This window comes from Zalophus californianus, chromosome 9 (genome assembly GCF_009762305.2).
Source record: "Zalophus californianus isolate mZalCal1 chromosome 9, mZalCal1.pri.v2, whole genome shotgun sequence".
In the NCBI taxonomy this organism is placed as follows: domain Eukaryota; kingdom Metazoa; phylum Chordata; class Mammalia; order Carnivora; family Otariidae; genus Zalophus; species Zalophus californianus.
Genome location: NC_045603.1, coordinates 55,647,574 through 55,670,908, shown reverse-complemented (window position 1 = coordinate 55,670,908; position 23,335 = coordinate 55,647,574). Strand labels below are relative to the sequence as shown.

At 35.9% G+C, this 23,335-nt stretch overlaps 1 pseudogene; it reads left to right on the top strand.

The window, feature by feature from the left end:
• The first annotated feature begins 22,455 nt into the window (after positions 1-22,455).
• LOC118355983 lies at positions 22,456-22,554 on the top strand (annotated as a pseudogene).
• Positions 22,555-23,335: the final 781 nt, after the last annotated feature.

Here is a 23,335-nt window from a genome sequence, read left to right as displayed (position 1 = left end):
TGAGTGGAAGGTACAGAGATTTTTCCATATATTCCCTGCACTCCTCATGCATATAGCCTCTCACATTGTCAACATCTGCACCAGAGTTGTTCATTTGTTACAAGTGATAAACTTACGTTGACACATCATTATCACCCAAAGTCCATAGCTTACACCAGGGTTCACAGTTAGTGTTCTACATTCTATGAGTTTGACAAATGTGTAATGACGTGTACCCACCATTATAGTATCATACAGAGTAGTTTCACTGCCATAAAAATCCTCTGTGCTCTACCACTTCCTTTTTGGGATGAGAAAGATGTTGAAAATTAGATTGTGCTGATGGTTAAACATCTGTGAATATAGTAAACAATACTATTAATACATTCTAATGGGTGAACTGTATGTATTATATATTAATAAAGCTGTTGAAAATATTTTGTGCAGTTTCATTGGATGTTTTAATTGTTCAGATTTCTGGGTAAATATGTACACTCATAGAGTCATGAATCCTATAAATTATCAATATTAGGTTATTTCTAACTTTTCCCTTCTCTACCTAGTAGATGAATCCTTGCTTTGCTTGCAGTTTTGTTCCCTTCACCTCCTCCTCTGAGGGTTAAGTTGTGAGAAAAATTCTTCTTCTTTTATCCCTCATGCAGGTTTGTTTTTTTTTTTTTAAGATTTTGTTTATTTATTTGACACAGAGAGACACAGCGAGAGAGGGAACACAAGCAGGGGGAGTGGGAGAGGGAGAAGCAGGCTTCCCGCTGAGCCGGGAGCCCGATGCGGGGCCCGATCCCAGGACGCTGGGATCATGACCTGAGCTGAAGGCAGACACTTAACGACTGAGCCACCCAGGTGCCACCCCCTCATGCAGGTTTTAAAAAGGAAAAGGAACACTATAAAAATAAGGCATGCATGTCCTAAGGCTTCAGCAGGGCTTTTTCAGATAATTTGAAGAAAGGCACTTATGTTACTATAGAGAATGGATGGAAAGGGCCTATTACTAAACATTGCTGTGATCTAGTATGATTTTGATATTGAGAAATGAAAGTTCACATTTGCTTATTTTCAAATTACATTTTGGTTGTTAAACTGTTTTCTTAATGATTACTGGACCATTTGGATCGTGGCTTCAATATATTAGAATTTGGGAGGGAGTGGGCCATAAGACTTGGCCCTTAGCTGAATCCCAGGAAAACAAAACAAAACAAAACAAAACAAAACAAGCTCTAGCTTTGAATCATTTATTTTTTCCATTTTTATCAGACAGTTGGAACTGGAGTGCAAAAGAATAGAGGATTGTGAAGGTAGAGCCAGGAGGTTATCAGAATATCATCAGAACAGAAGTGACATGGTAGAGATTGTGCTAATGTCAGAGCACAAAACTGTAGGAACATTTGCTTGTCTGGACTGGATGTACCAGCCAGAGAACTATACTCACAGAGTGTTTGTGAGTCACACTAAAGTGAAAAATTAAAAAAACAAAAACAAAATTAAACCACCCTGTGGAAGTAGCAAAGTGGGAATATTCTAAAATCTATTGACTTTTTTTTAGATGCCTACAGGTGGTTAATGCTAGGCATGAATGAGTTAGATGTGAACTGCGTGATCCTAAACACTTATCGTAACCGCAGTAAGGCTCAGGTTTTGTTTTGTTTTGTTTTTTGTAAACTAGGGATTATACTAGAAATGTCATACAGATATTGTGAGGTTTAAATGGGATAATATATCAAAAGTACCTGGCACATAATAATTACTTAATAAATGTTAACTTCATTTGCTCCTCCCCTCCTTTCCTCTTTATGCAGAGTTCTTACTGATCTCAAAAGAATCCATACATTTACATGTAAATCTTCTTTGGTTGAAAACCATAGGGAAACATAATTACATTTAATCGATGAGCAGATATAAACACATATTAACAGATGCCCCATTTTACAGTGGCAAAGGCTCACTGCTTTACAAATGCTTGTTATAAAACATGACATTAATCAAGAAGACTAATTTTGGGCTGATGTGACTTGAAGTACTTCCATTCAAACTCCATCTAGGGAAGGTAATATATTCACAAACAGTAGCAATTGGGGCAAATCCCTGTTGCTGATCTTACCTATATTAGCTTTTCTGCCTATGGGAATATGATTAATTTCAAAGTATAACAAAGAATAGGATGCCAAGAGAACTTTAAATTTAATTTCTTGATTAGTTAATGTTTCAGCTCTTAAGATTTCACTTTTATTCGTCATTTCCCAGATTACTATTTTAGGTGATCAGATGTGGAACATTCAAAGATAGGAAAGCAGACATCATATTTTCAGTACATAGCCCCTTAACTCACCCAATAATGAAATTTAATTTTATTATAGCATTTGCCACATCATATTATATTTGGGTATTTATTTGTATGTCTGGATCTCCAGATTTTAAGTGTTATCTCCCCAATGTCTAGAATCATGCCTGGCATATCTGTGGCATATAGGGGGCCATAGTTGCTCAGTGTGGCACAAATCAAGCCATGATTGCTCAATAGCATTGTTTGAAAGAAAAATACTTAGGGAAGGTTTGATATGATTTATAACATAAATATTTAAAAGATTTTATTTATTTATTTGAGAGAGAGAATGAGAGAGAGAGAGAGAGAGCACATAAGAGGGGGGAGGGGCAGAGCGAGAAGCAGACTCCCTGCTGAGCAGGGAGCCCGATGCAGGACTCAATCCCGGGACTCCAGGATCATGACCTGAGCTGAAGGCAGTCGCTTAACCAACTGAGCCACCCAGGCGCCCCTATAACATAAATATTTAAATGCTACATACTGAAGTAAACAAAGGGAGTAGAATAAACAGGAGAGATATGCTGTCATAAAGGTTGCACTCTAGCTGTGCAGAGCATAGTATAAGGTTAAGAGCAGGGATTCCAGAGTCAGGCTGCCTGGGTTTGAAACTCACTTCTCCTGTTTTACAGCTGTGTGATCTTGGCCAGGTTCCCTAACCTCTGGGTGCCTCTAATTTCCTCATTTGAAAAATGGGCATAATAATAGTATACTCATGAAATGGTAGGACAGTGTGCCTAGTACATAATAAGTGCTAAAGTATGGCTTGCTAAATATAGCAAAAACAAGCATTTACCATTAACTGTGAGTAATAAGAAGAGGGCATATGACCTCTATAGTGGACAGAATTCTAAGAATGACCCCCGACGATCCTAACCCTTGTATAATCTCCTTTCCTTAAGTATGAGTAGATATTTGATATGGCAGTTTTACTAGACAAGTCTTCAAAAGATGTACTTTAGGAATTTAACATTGTCTATATAACCAGCTTCCACACTGTACAGAAATGAGCCATCATGTGATGGCTCTATTCAAATCTATTTTTTTCAGGGGTAGGGGGGGTGAGAATTTTTTTAAAATCACATATGTAAAAGTTTATTGGGTTTACTAGCAAGTTCCTTTTTATTTCAAGATACTTTTTATGAAAAAGAACATTTGGTTTTCCAGGGTGATTTTAACACATAAATATTTCTTTCATGTTCAGACTGGCACTTAGATTTGTATCCATTCCATAAAACATATCATGTTAATCATAGTATATATTTCTTAAAATACTGCCCTTTTATTGGTGGTTTCAAAGTAGAAGATGACCCACTTGTTTCCTTGATTAAAGAGAGAAACCAATTTTCACTTTTTGAAAAATAGCTGCCTTTAAAACAATCTCACACTTCAGTTTGTTTATCCTGAATGTTGAGTGTTATTACCAAAAGAAAATCAGATGAGCAATTTTTTTAAAAAAATCATATTTTTCTGTATGATGAGATATCACTCTCCTTGTGAGTATGTTATGGTAAAAGGAATTTTTACATATGTAATTAAGATTTTTAATCAGTTGGTTTTGGGTCAGTTAGTATTTGGTAGGCCCAATCTAATTATGTAGGCCCTTTAACATCAGAGAGTTTTCTCTGGCTATAGGAACAGGGGAAGACAGAGAGATTGAAAGCATGAGAAAGATTTGATGTACAACTGCTGATTTAAAGATGGAGGAGCCACCGGGTAGGAGGCCTCTATCAGGGGAGAGTGGCCCCTCATTGACAGCCAACAAGGAAAGGAGAACTCTCAAAACCATGAGAAACTGAATTCTGCCAACACTCCTTTATCCACATGAACTTAAAAGCTGATTCTCCCCAGGGGCTTTCAGAGAAGAACCCAGCCAGGCTGGCCAACACTTCGATCAGCCTTGTGAATCCCCAGAGAACATAGTTGAGCCTGCTCAGACTTCTGCCCCCACAGACTGTGAGACAATAAATGGATGTTATTTTAAGTTGCTAAGTTTATGGTAATTGGTTACATTGCCAATAGAAAAAAAAATATACAGGTCCAATGGAAATATACAGGAGGCTCATCCAACTTAATCTCGAAAGATCCTTAAGGCTTCCCAGAGGCAATGATAGGAAGCTGAGACCAGAAACGATAAGTAAGAGTTAGCAAGGAAAAAACAGTGGGAAGAAGAACTCATGTTGAGAGACCTGTGGAGGACTAAAGTGAAAAGTTCATTTATGTGGAGTGGAGAGATCGGAGGACTGCCTGGTGAGAAGCGAGACAGGTGAGTGTGCATAATTAGCAAAATCTAACCAACCAGGCCAGGATGGGACTTTTAAGCCAAATTAGGGTATTTACATATTGTTCATATATTTGGGGGATATCACATATATTACAAACATAAAGGTACATAAAGCTTTGGGAAGCTATAGGAGAACTTAAATAGCAGGAGAGTAATGTGGTTAAAATTTCCTCATCTTTCCTTGGTAAGGACATCATATTTCAAATGCATCCTCTTTTGTGAAGCTTTCTGGTATCCCCCAAGGCTAATCTACTGACTTCTTCCTCTGTTCTTCCATACATCTAAAGTCTCACATTCACTGGGCATAGATTGTTTTGGGCAAAATTCTAAATGCTTTACACTTATTAATTCAAGTATTCATTATTCCAACCCCATGAAGTAGACATGTGTACTTACTCCTATTTCATTTAAAAGGTGGGCCAGGTGTAGAAGATATTATTGTAGACATGCGAGTCTTCCCAGCCACTGTAGACATTCTGGAGGTAATAGCCACTTCATTTATGTCTGTTTATGACCGAGCAATCAACAAGTATTTACTGAGTGATATTTCATAGCTTATCTAGGGCTAATTTTAGGAAGTTTTTGATGAGGCATTCTGAAAGGAATCAGTATATGTTCCCACTAAGTATAAAAATTTGATTTTTAGAAAGATAAAGATTAATCTTTTTAATCATGGTATTGAACACATGTGAATTTTAGCTCTACACTCTCCTCAAATGAAACCTATCTTTCCGTCTCTGTTCTAAAATAGAAGACATATTTCCTTATTATATTAGAGTTTTATTTACTTCTAAACTTTCCCTGAAGCTCATTTGTTTGCTTTTCCTAGCATGAGAATATTAGAGAGTTCTGCTAGGTATTGTAGATAGTTCTAATCAAGGCTTCATTGTGCACAATAAATACTCAGAAAAATCCACACCTGATTATACCAAAGCAAGTTGAGGGTTGTTTTTCTTTCTACTCAGTTGTGGCAGTTTCATTAGGTCCCAGATTGCTTACTTTGCCTTAGACGTTTCCTATGTTAATTAAACTGATGATGGTTCCACTGCTTAAATTCTTCTCTTTTAAAGAGTTGAATAAAAGGGAGAATGCCTTAGAGTATTTTTGAAACTGTTGTCTTTTAACTGCATATGAATATGTAATCTCATTTCTCTTCCTTACAACCACTGAAATTCCAAAGAGATAAATTTTTGGAGCCCAATTTACAAAGTCTTGATTGACAATCGAAAAATTGCTCTTTGTCAAATGAAGGACCATCTCTTTAGATGTCAACAAAATTAAGCACAATGTACAAACCTTTTTTGAATATTTCAGGATGACCTCATAAAAGGAAATGATTTTAAAATAAAAACTAATGTGATGTTACATCATAACATTATGAGACAAAATTTTGCATTTATTTGTAATTAGAGGGGAATTACAGGCTCCACAATAATTTTTTTAGATTTGAAAGTGAACACTGATGGTAAAAAAAAAAAAAATCTTGAAACCCTTGACAATGATTATAAAATTATTCCTTTTGGATAATATAACATTTGAGTTTAGAGAGGATGAGTTAACTGTAATGTACTAGTTGCTATAACTATGCCAGGCATCCTTACCCCTTTAGCAGGTACAGTAAGAGTTGCCCCTTCACAGATCTGAGGATGTTTCTTTTCCTTTGGCTACAATTCCTTTGCAGTGTTAGGAATAGAATAACACCTAAATATCCTGACTCTGTCCTAACTCTATTTGCAAATATGGAGTCAGAACCATTACATCGCTCTTGCATTAATACTTTCCAAGACAAACAAAATAGGTTCTCTAAGAGTAAAGCCTGGAGCTGAATGCATACTGGCCTTACAATTTCCAAGTCAATCTTAGATTGACCTTTGTGTTAAACCAGCCCACTCAACTTGCCCCACTAAGGCATTTGATAAAAGTGTCCATAATGTGAAACTGCTTCCTAAGGATTGAGTGACTCTGCAAATTAACAATCGTATGATGTTTTCAAAGTGCAAATGTTAAGATTTGACTATCATCCACTCCTTTTTCCTCCTGCTCACGTTTACTCTGCTGAAATCTCTTAGGATAACTAAACGCCTCTTTTCGCTTACCTGCAATTTTATACACTGCTTCCAGGTTGCTCCCTTTCTTTGCCAAGATAAAGACTCCTTTCTTTAAAACCAATACTTTATTATTTTAAGAAATAAATACATTTTTAAAAGAAAAAGGGACATGGTAGAAAGACTGTTTTTGGTTCCGGAGGCTACAGAGGAAAAGATTTTCTTGTTCACTGAGGATTGTCTTTAAAAATTATCTTTTAAATGCATCTCAGTCAGTGGGAATTCTGTTTGACTTGGGAGTGACTACATAAGCAAGTGTTATGTGGTTATATATATATTTTTAAAAACCCTGAAGGTAACAAAAACCTCTGCAAAATGACTCAGAATGAAGAAATATTTTCCATCATGGCCTTTAGTATTCATCAAATCTACCTGATTGCTATTTACTTTGAAAGCAGCAAATAGGATTAGATGTCTTATATCACAAGAATATACTTCTAGAAATTGGGCATTAAAAAGATAGTCTAAAATTCCATTTGTGCACATGGCAAGAACTGAAACCCTTAATTTTGTGTGAAGTTGACATTAGTTTTATCAAAATTTTACTGAATATAGGTTATGATCAGGAACTCTATTAGGAGCTGGGAAAACACATTGTAGTCATAGTGTCTGCATTTAAGGGGAGTTTGGAATCTGTATTGTCCATTGCCGCCTAACAATTTATATACACTTAATGGCTTAAAACGACATATGTTTGCAATCTCATCATTTCTCTGGGTCAGGAATCTGAGCATGACTTAGCTCAGTCCTCTGTTTAGTCTTTCATAGGCTGCAGTCAAGGGGCAGCCAGAGCTGGGTTCTCAACTGAGGACCCAACTGAAGGATCTGATTTCCAAACAGACATGGTGTTGGCAGCATTCAGTTCCCTGAAAACCATCAGACTGAGGAACTCTTGCTTGCTGGCTACTGACCAAAGACTGCCATCAGTTCTTTGCCATGTGGAACTCCCCAACATGTCCAATTTCTGTATAAAGTTGGGTACTGCTTATTTAAAGCTAGAAAAGCTTTAATTATAATGTTTTATTTTCATTTTTTTCCCTTTCTCTGACACATGCAGACACACAAAAACCTTTTTTTTCTTACGTTTCTTACCGACCGTGCCTTCCCCAAGGCCTCCATAGATCAGGGCATTTCACATTTGTGTTTGCAAGTATTTTCTATCCAGTGAGACTTGTGTATCTATAGCTGGTGTCACATGGCCCCATACCTTTTGATGTCCACTTGGATGCTTTTCTTAAGGACATCTACAATGAAAAGGAATAACCTAAGGAAAGTAATGACAACATAAAGGAACTTAAAGGAAATCTCCTAGTTTAACTAGTTGTCTTAGAATGTTTTTATTAGCTTTAGATCATAAAATGCTAGAACTTAGGACCCATTTGCGTCGTTTTATTTTCATTTCTATTTCATTCTGTAAGTGTTCACTGTAGATTCTCAGTAAATGCTGGTTTTTATGCTTAAGTGGGACTTGTCAGCTGATTATGGGGCATTCTGCCTGATTTTGTCAATTAGTGAGGACCTTTATTCACTAATTAGATTCCTGGAGTTACGGAGAACATTATCAAAGAAGATAAAAGAAACAAGAGCCTTATAAAAAACAAAATCTTCAATATGCCAAAAAGAACTTTCCTCAGGTTAGCTGGCATTGGCTTGTGCCAGTTAGAAGGCACTTTTTTTTCCTTTCCAATTTATATTATCCCACAAAGGCAAACTTTTTTTTCTCCTGAATGAAATTTTGATATTATTGGGATTTAAGCAAAATCATTACCAAGAAACAACTGATGAAGAGAGGATGCCTACTACACATGGACAATTGAGATGCCAACTAGCTTCACTTTATTAACCATCACTTTGGTATCTGATGAATCTTAACATGTCTCCTTCAATCCAATCATGACAATTTTTCCACAATGGAGTACCTTATTTTTCTACAACACCAGCATCCAGGTGTAACACAGATATGTTGGAAAAAAATCTATATGATACCAAAACTTCCAAATAAAAAATTTCAGTAAGTCCAATATTTACTTAAAATAATATGAAACATCTAGACATTGGGAAACTTGGAGATGACCGGCACAAGTGTTCATGTTTTGCCCATATGTCTTTGATGTGTTGGTGATGTACCGATTAACTTCCTTCCCAGAATATAAATTTGTTCCTTCCTTCCAAAAGGAAACTGAAAGATTGGGTGAGAAAAATTAAACACTTCTTCTTTCTTCAAGCCATCATTAAAGTGAAAACTGTGAGAGATTGAAATTTGCTGATGTGTGGTTTCCAGCAGAGCAGATAGGTGTAGCTTTAGCAAAGTGTTCAGCTCTCTTTAATCTGATTCCTTGAACACATGGCTCCTCTACATTTTCTAAGGCTTTCTGTAATCTACCCACCCTGGCTCACCAGCACACAAATACATTCATTCCTATCAGGGTCACAGCTGAAGGGAGATTTCTCTGAGAATGAAAGAAATGAATAAACATTTTTGCATATTTTTAAAAAAAGAATTTGTGTATTTGAGAAGAAAGAGAGAGGGAGAGAGAGAGCAGAAGCAGGGGGAGCAGCAGGCAGAGGGAGAAGGAGAAGCAGGCTCCCCTCGGAGCAGGGAGTCCGATGCAGGGCTTGATCCCAGGACTCTGGGATCATGACCTGAGTGAAGGCAGACACTTAACTGACTGAGCCACCCTGGGGCCCCAACACTTTTGCAGATTTTATACATATTTTACACACCCTAGTTTCAAGGGCAGCAGGAAAAACATGAATTGTCTAAAAATATCTATGGCTTACTATATTTGAGAGACACAATTTTATCTGTTCAGTTTTATTTCAGCCCTGAAATATATTTATTTGTGCAGTTTCAAGAAAATAATTCATCATCACTTTTCTTTTTTTGTACAAAAATTAAAAGGCCAATAGATCATCAGAATAAGAACCTAAGCTACTAAATATGATAAAGCCTTTAGTTCTTAAGAGTCAGAAGAGTTGCAGACATTGCTGCTATAAACATCAGAGTGCACATACCCCTTCGGATCCCTACATTTGTATCTTTGGGGTAAATACCCAGTAGTGCAATTCCTGGATCGTATGGTAGCTCTATTTTCAACTTTTTGAGGAACCTCCAGAGTGCCTGCACCAGCCTGCATTCCCACCAACAGTGTAGGAGGGTTCCCCTTTCTCCGCATCCCCACCAACATCTGTCATTTCCTGACTTGTTAATTTTAGCCATTCTGACTGGTGTGAGGTGATATCTCATTGAGGTTTTGATTTAGATTTCCCTAATGCCGAGGGATGCTGAGCACTTTTTCATGTGTCTGTTGGCCATTTGGATGTCTTCTCTGGAAAAATGTCTGTTCATGTCTTCTGCCCATTTCTTGATTGGATTATTTGTTCTTTGGGTGTTGAGTTTAAGTTCTTTATAGATTTTGGATACTAGCCCTTATGGGGATATGTCATTTGCAAATATTTTCTCCCATTCTGTCGGTTGTCTTTTGGTTTTGTGGACTGTTTCTTTTGCTGTGCAAAAGCTTTTTATCTTGATGAAGTCCCAATAGTTCATTTTTGCCCTTGCTTCCCTTGCCTTTGGCGATGTTTCTAGGAAGAAGTTGCTGTGGCTGAGGTCAAAGAGGTTGCTGCCTGTGTTCTCCTTTAGAATTTTGATGGACTCCTGTCTCACATTTAGGTCTTTCAACCATTTGGAGTCTATTTTTGTGTGTGGTGTAAGGAAATGGTCCAGTTTCATTCTTCTGCATGTGGCTGTCCTATTTTCCCAACACCATTTGTTGAAGAGACTGTCTTTTTTCCATTGGACATTCTTTCCTGGTTTGTCAAAGATTAGCTGACCATAGAGTTGAGGGTCCATTTCTTGGCTCTTGATTCTGTTCCATTGATCTATGTGTCTGTTTTTGTGCCAGTACCATACTGTCTTGATGATGACAGCTTTGTAATAGAGCTTGAAGTCTGGAATTGTGATGCTGCCAGCTTTGCTTTTCTTTTTCAACATTCTTCTGGCTATTTGGGGTCTCTTCTGGTTCCATACAAATTTTAGGATTATTTGTTCCATTTCTTTGAAAAAAGTAGATGGTATTTTGATAGGGATTGCACTGAATGTGTAGATTGCTCTAGGTAGCATTGACATCTTCACAATATTTGTTCTTCCAATCCACTGTGGAAAGAACCAAGATGTTCATCGACAGATGAATGGATAACGAAGATGTGGTATATATATATACAATGGAATATTATGCAGCCATCAGAAGGAATGAAAGCTTGCCATTGCAACGATGTGGATGGAACTGGAGGGTATTATGCTGAGCAAAATAAGTCAATCAGAGAAAGACATGTATCATATGACCTCACTGATATGAGGAGTTCTTAATCTCAGGAAACAAACTGAGGGTTGCTGGAGTGGTGGGGGTGGGAGGGATGGAGTGCCTGGATGATAGACATTGGGGAGGGTATGTGCTATGGTGAGCGCTGTGAGTTGTGTAAGACTGTTGAATCACAGACCTGTACCTCTGAAACAAATAATACATTATATATTAAGAAAAAGAAGAAGAAGAAGAAGATAGCAGGAGGGGAAGAATGAAGAGGGGGAAATTCGAGGGGGAGATGAACCATGAGAGACTATGGACTCTGGGAAACAAACTGAGGGTTCTAGAGGGGAAGGGGGTGGGGGGATGGGTTAGCCTGGTGATGGGTATTAAAGAGGGCACGTTCTGCGTGGAGCACTGGGTGTTATATGAAAACAATGAATCATGGAACAGTACATCAAAAACTAATGATGTAATATATGGTGATTAACATAACATAATAATAAAAAAAAAGAGAGAAGAGTTGCTCAGCAGGGAGCCTGCTTCTCCCTTTGCCTGCTGCTCCCCCTGCTCGTGCTCTCTCTCTCTCTCTCTCTGACAAATAAGTAAAGATCCTAAAAAAAAGAAGAAGAAGAGTCAGAAGAGAAAAAAGCTGGTGAGATGTACCCTTTTATGGCCTAGTTCCTTATAGATATATTTAAATAATGAGGGTCAGAGATCTGAACCTAAATCCTGTTTCAAATTTCTGCAGCTTCCTTTAAAAGCATTGGTCTAATCTTCTGAGCAACAAGACGGGGGTGACAATTTCCACAAAATCTCTAATAATCTCATTTCCTCTTAGAGCATTGGAAAATATCTAGAAAGTTACAGAGCATGAACTCTATGCACAATGAATTAAAAGAAATTCAAAGTCTGCATTTTGTTTCAGTTTGTCTTTATGGTAAATGATGTAAAATGATTTATATAGGAAGTTATTGAAGACCTCAGGAAAATGTTAAATTTAATATGCTTTGTTGCTGTACTGAGATTTCTATTATTGGATAATAAATGGATACTTATTTTTAAGGACCCTGGTAGCATAGTACATCTCAAAGGAATTTATTACTTATGAAATTTTATTATATTTAATTTTTATGCATTAGGCAGCTTCTATTTTCTGTTCTCTGGCCCCTTGCTCATAATTCTTCTCTATTTTCATAGGCCACAATGGGCTGATTTTTTTCCCCATGTTTTGCTATGTCTGCCACATAGTCCATTCAATTCAATACTCTTTTACCAAAATCTGCTGCAGAGACCTTCTCAAATCCCAACTTAAATGTTAGTTTTGCCCCAAATTTTATACAATCAGACCATTCTTTATATGTCATATAATATCTTGTAATTGGAAAGCATTTTTGTATTTTCTGCCCAAATTAATATTGTACTAATCTATTTTCTAACTAACTTTATTTAAAAAAATTATACAAATGGTAATTCCTTTTTTTTTTTTTACAAATAGTAATTCCTGTCAATAATACTAAAATTATTTTGTTCAAGTTCTATTTTAGGATTGTTATTCAATAAACTGTTCCTTTTATCTCTATAATTCATGATGTGATTTTTAGTCTAAATAATATAAAATTTCTTAAAATGACCAAGTGAAATTAAATAATTTATATAATTAAATTCCAGAATAAAAAATGTGAACTGACAGCAAATAAATTGTTACTCAACCTTTTTTAATATTAAAATAATGCAAATCAAAATGAGGAACCATTTTTTTCACTATCAGATTAAGAAAAGTTAAAAAAAATTACTAAATGTTTGCAAGAGTGTTGAGAAACAGAAGTTCCAGGTGATTTTAGTGGGGGGTCAATTAATACAACCCTTTTGGAATTAATAATAGATATCCATATCCTTTGACCAGCAAATTCACTTTCAGAAGTTTCTCTTATTTTAAACTATATTACAGTAATCAAACCAGTATGGTACTGGCATTGAAAACAGACACATAAACCAATGGAACAGAATCAAGAGCCCAGGAATAATCCCACACAAACACGGTCAACTAATCTCTAGCAAGGGTGCCAAAAATGCACAATGGAGAAAGGATAGTCTCTTTAATAAGTGTTGGGGAAACTGGATAGCCTCATGTAAAAGAATGACTTAAATCCTTATTTTATACCATACACAAAAATTAACTCAATAGATGAAAGACTTAAATGTAAGACTCGAAACTGTGAAACTCGTAGAAGAAAACAAGGAAAAAGCTCCTTGACATAGGTCTTGGTAATGGTGTTTTGGATCTGACACCAAAATACAAGCAACAAAAGCAAAAATAAACAAGTGGAACTATATCAAACTAAAAAGTTTTTGTGCAGCAAAGGAAATAGTCAATAAATGAAAAGGAACCCTACCAAATGAGAGAAAATATTGACAAGCCATGTAACTGATAAGGGGTTCATATCCAAAATATATAAGGTACTTAGACAACTCAACAGCCAAAACCCCAAAACCAACCAAACAAACAAAAAACCTGATTAAAAATGGACAAAGGACCTGAATAGGAGCTTTTCCAAAGAAGATATACAAATGGCCAACAAATATTTGAAAAAGTCAACATCCTTAGTCATCAGGGAAATCCAGACCAAAATTCCAAAAAGATATCTCCTCACACCTATTAGGATGTCTGTTATGTAAAAGACAGAAAAAAATAAGTGTTGGTGAGGGTGTGGAGAGAAGGGAACCCTTGTTCACTGTTGGTGGGCATATAAATTGGTACAACCATTATGAAAAATAGTATAGAAGTTCCTGAAAAAAATCAAAAATAGAATTACCATATGTCCGTCATTCCCACTTCTGAGTATATATCCAGAGTAAATGAAATCATTGCCTTGCAGAAGTATTTGCGCTCTCATGTGTACTGCAGCAATATTTATAATAGCCAAGATATAGAAACAACCTGTCAACAGATGAATGGATAAAGAAAATGTGAGATATATATCCCACTATATATCATATATAATAATACATATATATCCTATTATATATTATAATGAGCACATTATAATATATTATAATGAGGTACAATTAAGCCTTTAAAAAGGGGAAATCCTGCCATTTGTAACAACATGGATAAACCTTGAGGCTATTATGCTAAGTGAAATAAGCCAGACACATAAAGACAAATACTATATGATTCCACTTATTTGTGGAACTTTTAGAACCAGAAAGTAGAATGATGGTTGCAAGGGCTCAAGAGTGGGAGAAATGAGGAAATATTGGTTGAATTATATACTTTTTAGTAATAAGATGAAATAACTTCTGAGCATCCAATATACACCTTGGTGACATAGATAATAATACTCTATTATATACGTAGAATTTGCTAAGAGAGTAGGTCTTATGTTTGTTAGGAGATTTTTGATTACTGTTTCAATTTCCTTATGGTTATAGGTTCTGTTCAGGTTTTCTATTTCTTCCTGGTTCAGTTTTGGTAGTTGATACATCTCTAGGAATGCATCCATTTCTTCCCGATTACCTAATTTGCTGGCATATAGTTGCTCATAATATGTTCTTATAATTGTTTGTATTTCTTTGGTGTTGGTTGGGATCTCTCCTCTTTCATTCATGATTTTGTTGATTTGGGTCATTTCTCTTTTCTTTTTGATAAGTCTGGCCAGGGGTTTATCAATCTTGTTAATTCTATCAAAGAACCAGCTCCTAGTTTCATCGATCTGTTCTACTGTTCTTTTGCTTTCTATTTCATTGATTTCTGCTCTGATCTTTATTATTTATTCTCTCCTGCTGGGTTTAGGTTTTATTTGCTGTTCTTTCTCCAGCTCCTTTAGGTGTAGGGTTAGGTTGTGTATTTGAGACCTTTCTTGTTTCTTGAGAAAGGCTTGTATTGCTATATATTCTCCTCTTAGGACTGCCTTTGCTGGATCCCAAAGATTTTGAACAGTTGTGTTTTCATCTTCATTTGTTTCCATGAATTTTTTAAATTTTTCTTTAATTTCCTGGTTGACCCATTATTCTTTAGTAGGATGCTCTTTAGCCTCCATGTATTTGAGTTCTTTCCGACTTTCCTCTTGTGATTGAGTTCTAGTTTCAAAGCATTGTGGTCTGAAAATATGCAGGGAATGATCCCAGTCTTTTGGTACAGGTTGAGACCTGATTTGTGATCTAGGATGTGATTTATTCTGGAGAATGTTCCATGGGCACTAGAGAAGAATGTGTATTCTGTTGCTTTGGGATGGAATGTTCTGACTATATCTGTGAAGTCCATTTGGTCCAGTGTGTCATTTAACGTCTTTATTTCCTTGTTGATTTTTTGCTTAGATGATCTCCCAACAAACAAAAGCCCAGGGCCAGATGGCTTCCCAGGGGAATTCTACCAAACATTTAAAGAAGAATTAATACCTATTCTCCTGAAACTGTTCCAAAAAATAGAAATGGAGGGAAAACTTCCAAACTCATTTTATGAGGCCACCATTACCTTGATCCCCAAACCAGACAAAGACCCCATCAAAAAGGAGAATTACAGACCAATATCCTTGATGAACATGATGCAAAAATTCTCACCAAAATACTAGCCAATAGGATCTAACAGTACATTAAAAGGATTATTCACCACGACCAAGTGGGATTTATCCCTGGGCTGCAAGGTTGGTTCAACATCTGCAAATCAATCAACGTGATGCAATACATTAATAAAAGAAAGAACAAGAACCATATGATCCTCTCAATAGATGCAGAAAAAGCATTTGACAAAGTATAGCATCCTTTCTTGATCAAAACTTTTCAGAGTATAGGGATAGAGGATACATATCTCCATATCATAAAAGCCATCTATGAAAAACCCACAGTGAATATCATTCTCAATGGGGAAAAACTGAGAGCTTTGCCGAGGAACACGGCAGGGATGTCCACCATCACCACTGCTATTCAACATATTACTAGAAGTCCTAGCCACAGCAATCAGACAACAAAAAGAAATAAAAGGCATCCAAATCAGCAAAGAAGAAATCAAACTCTCACTGTTTGCAGATGATATGATACTTCATGTGGAAAACCCAAAAGAGTCCGCCCCAAAACTGCTAGAACTCATACAGGAATTCAGTAAAGCGGCAGGATATAAAATCAATGCACAGAAATCAGTGGCATTCCTATACACCAACAACAAGACAGAAGAAAGAGAAATTAAGGAGTCGATCCCATTTACAATTGCACCCAAAACCATAAGATACTTAGGAATAAATCTAACCAAAGAGGCAAAAAATCTGTACTCAGAAAACTATAAAATACTCATGAAAGAAATTGAGGAAGACACAAAGAAATGGAAAAACGTTCCATGGGAGGATGGGTTAGCCAGGTGATGGGTATTAAAGAGGGCACATTCTGCATGGAGCACTGGGTGTTATACGCAAACTATGAATCATGGAACAGTACATCAAAAACTAATGATGTAATGTATGGTGATTAACATAACATAATAATAATAAAAAAAAGAGAATAGATCTTAAGTGTTCTCACCAAAAAATAAATAAATAAGTAAGTATGAGACTAATGGATATGTTAATTTGTTTGTGGTAATCATTTTACAATGTATGAATATATCAAATAATCAAATTGTACTTTATACAAGTGTGAAATATATATGTATATACAAATTTTGTCAATTAGATCTCAACAAAGTTGGAATAAAAATAAATTTATCTTAGAGTTTTCTTTACATGAATATTCAAAAACTACACACTCAAAAATATTAAGTATGGTAATAGAAACCAGTAAAACCATCTGAGCTTTTATTAATAGAGAGATGGCTACGATATTATGTGTGGGCTACTATATAACTGTGCAGTATGTAGATAATTGGAAACATTGTGTAGATTTGTATATGCTCATAGGGACAGTTGCCTACTATTTTGCAAGATTTAAAAAATGCAAATTCTCAAAAATTATGTATTTTGTGGATGTAGATACAAAAATTTCCTAAATTTTTCCAATTTCTATTTCCCACTCTTCTTGTGATACTGCCTTTTCTTCTCAGACTAGGAGGACATTTACTTTTAATTTTGTAACCTTCTCTTCCTTTTGAATTTGTTTTCCTAAGATAATTAGAAAATAGGAAAGGGATAAACTAGAAGAAATATCTTAAACATTTTATTCTTAAAACTAATGACAATTCAATATATGGTGTCTTAAACATCAACATAAAGATGTCCTGTACACAGTTGAGAATAATAAGAGTGAGATCTTGCTGGAGAGTTAACTTTTAGAATCATTACCAGTGGATTTGAATAAAGCTACCTAGGTAAATATGTATGCTGGGGAAAGCAAATAGATTGAGTTCTTCAACACTGAAGGAGTAGAGATAGCTGAGGAGCCAGGAGAGAGAACTTTACTTTCAGTAGCATTCAATAGAATTTGTTGAATAAATGAATAAATAAATTAAAAGATTTTCATGGAGAACCAGGAAAGAAAGTCACATTTGATATTAAGAAGTGTCAGTCAGTTAAGGGTTGGAGAGAGATTAGGTAAAAACAAAAATATATCCACTGATTTTGGCAAAGTGGAAGTTATTAGTGTCCTTAGTAAAGTCATTTCATTGCAGTGGTGGAGATAGAAATCAGATTGTACTAGGTTGAGAAGGAAATAAAAATTAAAAAATAGAGGACTGTGAGTTAGACATCTTTTTTTTATATAAATTAATTGTGAAGGGGAAAATAAGAGGTAGTACCTACAAGGAGCTTTGGGCACAGGGCTGTTTTAAGACTCATGTGGTTAGACCTGAGTTAGCTGAAGAGCAGTGTGTTCTGAGATAACATCTGAAAAAAAAAAAAAGCCTGATGAAGACTTAAAACTATATCTCTCTAATACCCCCCAAAAATAGAAAAAATAGAAAACACCAGTATTACCAATATTTAAATTATGATGAAAAACTATTCAAATAATGGGATAGTACTTCCATCCCCCTTAAAAACTATTTGCCTGCTTGTCACCTTCAGGTGTAAATTGTGTTAATGATATTATGCTTAAATACTTCACGAAAAGATTTTTTTTAAGTAAGAAATTGAAAATTTACTATCTGTGTCCAAGAGGACACATATCTTCATGCAGAAAACAATGCTGAAACATCATAGCATAATCTTTCAGAAAGATGTCTAAGTTGCACAGAAAAGTTTTGGTGAGTTTATAATTTTCTTGAAAGTTTAAATGGCAAACCAAAGTTATCAAACAATGAAAACTTGCTCAATGAAACTTGCACAGAAAGGAAAGTAGAGACTTTTGTATTTCCTTATTCCAAATAAACTATTCATGCTGGGGCTTCAAAGAAAACACATGATTGTTTTATATTTTTTGCCCTATGCTTGAAGCATAGGAACTTGGAACAGGCCAGTTAGAAGAAGTGTGCACTGGAGGAACAGACTCTTTGATTTTATGGCAGTAGGTACATCCTCTTGGAGATGTGATTTTATGTTAAAAATGGAATGCCTTGCTAACTAAAGAGGTAAAAGATCTGAACTCTGAAAATTATAGATCACTTATGAAAGAAACTGAAGAGGCCACAAAGAAATGGAAAAGTATTCCATGCTCATGGATTGGAAGAACAAACACTGTTAAAATGTCTATACTACCCATAGCAATCTATACATTTAATGCAATTCCTATCAAAATACCACCAGTGTTTCTCACAGAGCTAGAACAAACAATTCTAAAATTTGCATGGAACCACAATAGCCTGAATAGCCAAAGCAAATCTGAGAAAGAAAAACAAAACTGGAGGCATCACGATTCTGGATTTCAAGCAATATTACAAAGTTGTAGCCATTAAAAAATTATGATACTGGCACAAAAACAGACACATAGATCAATGGAACAGATTAGAGAACCCAGAAATGGACCCACAGCTTTATGGTCAACTAATCTTCAACAAAGCAGTAAAGAATATCCAATGGAAAAAGGACAGTCTCTTCAACAAATGGTGTTGGGAAAACTGGACTGCAACATGCACAAGAATTAAACTGGACCACTTTCTTACACAATACACAAAAATAAATTCAAAATGGATGAAAGACCTAAATGTGAGACGGGAAACCACCAAAATCCTAGAGGAGAACACAGGCAGAAACCTCTTTGACCTCGGCTACAGCAACTTCTTACTAGATGTGTCACCAGAAATAAGGGAGATAAAAGCAAAAATGAACTATTGGGACTTCAGCAAGATAAAAAGCTTCTGCACAGCAAAGGAAATAATCAACAAAACTAAAAGCCTATGGAATGGGAGACAATATTTGCAAACAATATATCTGATAAATGGTTAGTATCCAAAACCTATGAAGAACTTATCAAACTCAATGCCCTAAACATAAGCAATCCAGTTGAAATGAGTAGAAGATGTGAATAGATAGTTTTCCAAAGAAGATATCCAAATGGCTAACAGAAACATGAGAAGATGCTCAACATCACTCATTATCAGGCAAATACAAATAAAAAACCATGATGAGATACCACCTCACACCTGTCAGAATGGCTAAAAATTAACAATACAAGAAACAAAGGGTGTTGGTGAGGTCAAAGAAAGGGGAACCCTCTTGCACTATTGGTGGGAATGCACACTGGTGCAGCCACTCTGGAAAACAGTATGGAGGTTCCTCAAAAAGTTAAAAATAGAGCAATTTCACTACTAGGTACAAAAATACAGATTTGAAGGAGTACTTGCACTCCGATGTTTATAGCAGCGTTGTCAGCAATAGCCAACTATGGAGAGAGCCTAAATATCCATTGACTAATGAATGGATAAAGAAGATGTGGTGTGTGTGTGTGTGTGTGTGTGTGTGTGTGTGTGTGTGTGTATAATATACACACATTGGAATATTACTCAGCCATCAAAAAAATGAAATCTTGGCATTTGGAACGACATGGATGGAGCTAGAGTGTATAATGCTAAGTGAAATAAGTCAGTCAGAGAAAGATAAGTACTATATGATATCGCTCATATGTGGAATTTAAGAAGGAAAACAGATGAACATATGGGAAGGGGGAAAAGAAAAAAAGAGAAGGAAACAAGCCTTAAGAGACTCTTAATGATAGAGAACAAACTGAGGGTTGATAGAGGAAGGAGGGTAGGGGATGGGCTAGGTGGGTGATGGGTGTTAAAGAGAGCATTTGTTGTGAGGAGCACTGGGTGCACTTACTGTAGGTAAGTGATGAATCACTGAATTCTCCATAAACCAGGATCGCATTTTATGTTCAATAAAATTTAAATTAAAGAAATGGAATGGTTTGAAATCAATTCTGTTGCATGGAAGGCAAAAGGAGCACAGCATACTAAGAACATACTTTGCAAATGCTTTCTTTCACCAAAACCCATGTGTGAAGGGAGGAGTGTGGAGAAGATAATGAACTCTTAGCTGAACTCATCTTTCTCTCACTACTTGTAAGACAGAAAAAATTTTTTAAATGCACATGAGAGCAATATTTCTGCTGGTAACAGCAGGAGGTCATGTTGGATCAGATGATTTATAGAATTGTTAGTAACCCTGCGTGATTAGGATTGGCCCTACCTTTTTCTTTCTGCCTTTTTGTGCTATGCTTTCTCCATTTATCCCTTGTTAAAAACTCTGTGCATGGAAAGTGGACTAATGTACCTGACAGCAGGAAAATCAGATAACTTATATCAATAAAAACCAGGATATCTCTTTTTAATTAATGTGATTTATTAGATTTGAAGCTAGATAAACAACTCCTATTGGAGTTTCAATGTAGTTCTCTCATTACCAGTTTAATTTATTGAATCCCTCTACTGTACTCTCCTGGTTAATTTTGATATACTCTCCAACAATCCTAAAACCCACGGTTGATACTATTGTTGTTTGTAAGAACTTTTGCAGTATTCAGCTTCTTTATATCCTGTGCAGAGATGGTCAGGTATAATAGAGAAATGTGGCATTATAAAACAGTCACAGTAAACAATCAAGATCTTCTTTGTGAACCACAAAAATGCAGTAGAAAAGGTAAGGAAGAAGAACATTGCTGGAAATGTTATTTGTCCCAAATAATATCAACAGGAAAAAAGTTTCTTTTGAAATAACTGTAACAGTTCCTAATTTCATTATATGGATAATCGTATGAGTCCTATCCCTGCTGTTAAAAATAGATTTTTTCTCCAAGATGACAAAAACAAGTTAAATTTATATCTTAATTTTAATCCTGGTCTAGTTCTAACATTTTTTTTAAAGATTTTATTTATTTATTTCACAGAGAGAGAGACAGTGAGATAGGGAACACAAGCAGAGGGAGTGGGAGAGGGAGAAGCAGGTTTCCCGCTGAGCAGGAGCCCGATGTGGGGCTCGATTCCAGGACCCTGGGATCATGACCTGAGCCGAAGACAGATGCTTAACGACTGAGCCACCCAGGCACCCCTAGTTCTAACATTTTATTTAATACTTCTGTTTAGTGAGATCTATTATTGACAATTGCATAATTAGTGCTAACTCAAAATGACATTGTATCCATTTGACTCCATTTTTAAAGGCACTATTATATAACACCTAGGCAAATGTTTTCAAGATCAGCATTTGGTTAATTTTCCTACTTGTTATAACCAAACCTTTTATTAGTCCTATCCTAAACTTTGACATTCAATGTATATGCCAGCATTTATTTTTCATTGAATTAAAATATATCCCAGTTAGGAATTAAACTCTTTAATGTAGTAGTCATGTAATATTTTTATTGTCTCAATTACTAACACAGTCTAGAAACTCAGCAGAGATTCAACAAATGCTTAGTTTTGAGAACTGAAAATATGAGAGCAGTTCCTCTACATTAGACAACAAAAGGAAGATTGTTTTGTAGTTAAGCTTTAGGACTAGACTTCGCATCCCCTTGAGAAATCTTTCTTTCAGTTTTCACAGTAACAAAGATCCTAGTGTTGAAATGACTCATGAGGTATATAGTCTAATTTCTCTAATTTGCAGCAAAACTAAGAAGTGGTTGGCCAGTCTCTGGTGAGAAGGAATTTACTACTTCCTAGGGCAGATATGCCTTTTCAGACAGCTCTGACAAGTTTTATATTAAGCTGACTTCTTGGAAACAGCTTTGGTGTTCCCATTTGGCTTCTCTTGTCTAGATTGTTTAATACTTCCTCATAACCCTTCATATGTTGGTTAGTATGTTTTTGGCTACAAGAAATAGCAAACTTTGATGACAATAACCTTCAAAGGTATGTGCAGTTACTTCACATTACAATAAGAGTTAGAATAGATTCTAGTGTTGGTTGATTTAGCTATTCAAGGATGGTATCAAAGACTCAAGTTTTATTTTTCTCCCTTTTTGTTTTCTCCTGTCTTCCTTAATGGTGTCTTCATCGTTACGCTGGTAGGAAGATAGCTTCTTTTCACATATCAGAGAAGATAAGGATGAGAGATTATCTTTTCTTATACATGTCTTTTAAGAACAAGATACACTTTGGCAGCACTAGAGTAAAATAGGAACAATACAGAGATAGTATGGCCCCTATGCAAGGATGACGTGCAAATTCGTGAATCATTCCATATGTTTTTTAAAAGAACAAAAAACACATTTCCACACCGCTCAGCAGGTTTCATGTATCATTAAAAAAAAAAAATTGGGCCTGAAGTAATTTCTGGCAAGGGTGATGAGATTACCTTAATTGTATTAAAAAAAATGATCTGCTGTGAAATAGAATCAATCACATATCTACTACACCTGGTTTTCATATGCTTTTTTGTTCTATTTTTTCCTTCAGTTTTATTGAGATATAAATGACATATACCATGGTATAAGTTTAAGGTATACAACATGTTGATTTGATACACTTACATATTGCAAAACGGTTACCACTATAGCAGCTAGCTAATGTCAAATAATTACCTCTGTCATGTGAAATAATTACCATTTTTTAAAAGATTTTATTTATTTGAGAAAGAGAGAATGAGAGATAGAGAGCACGAGAGGGAAAAGGGTCAGAGGGAGAAGCAGACTCCCTGCTGAGCAGGGAGCCCGATGTGGGACTCGATTCCGGGACTCCAGGATCATGACCTGGGCCGAAGGCAGTCGCTTAACCAACTGAGCCACCCAGGTGCCCTAATTACCATTTTTTTATGGTAAGAATATTTAAGATCTACTTACTCTTTTTTTTAAAGATTTTATTTATTTATTCATGAGAGACAGAGAGAGAGAGAGAGAGAGAAGCAGAGGGAGAAGCAGGCTCCCCGCTTAGCAGGGAGCCCAATGCCGGACTCGATCCCAGGACCCTGGGATCATGACCTGAGCCGGAGGCAGACGCTTAACCATCTGAGCCACCCAGGAGCCGTCTACT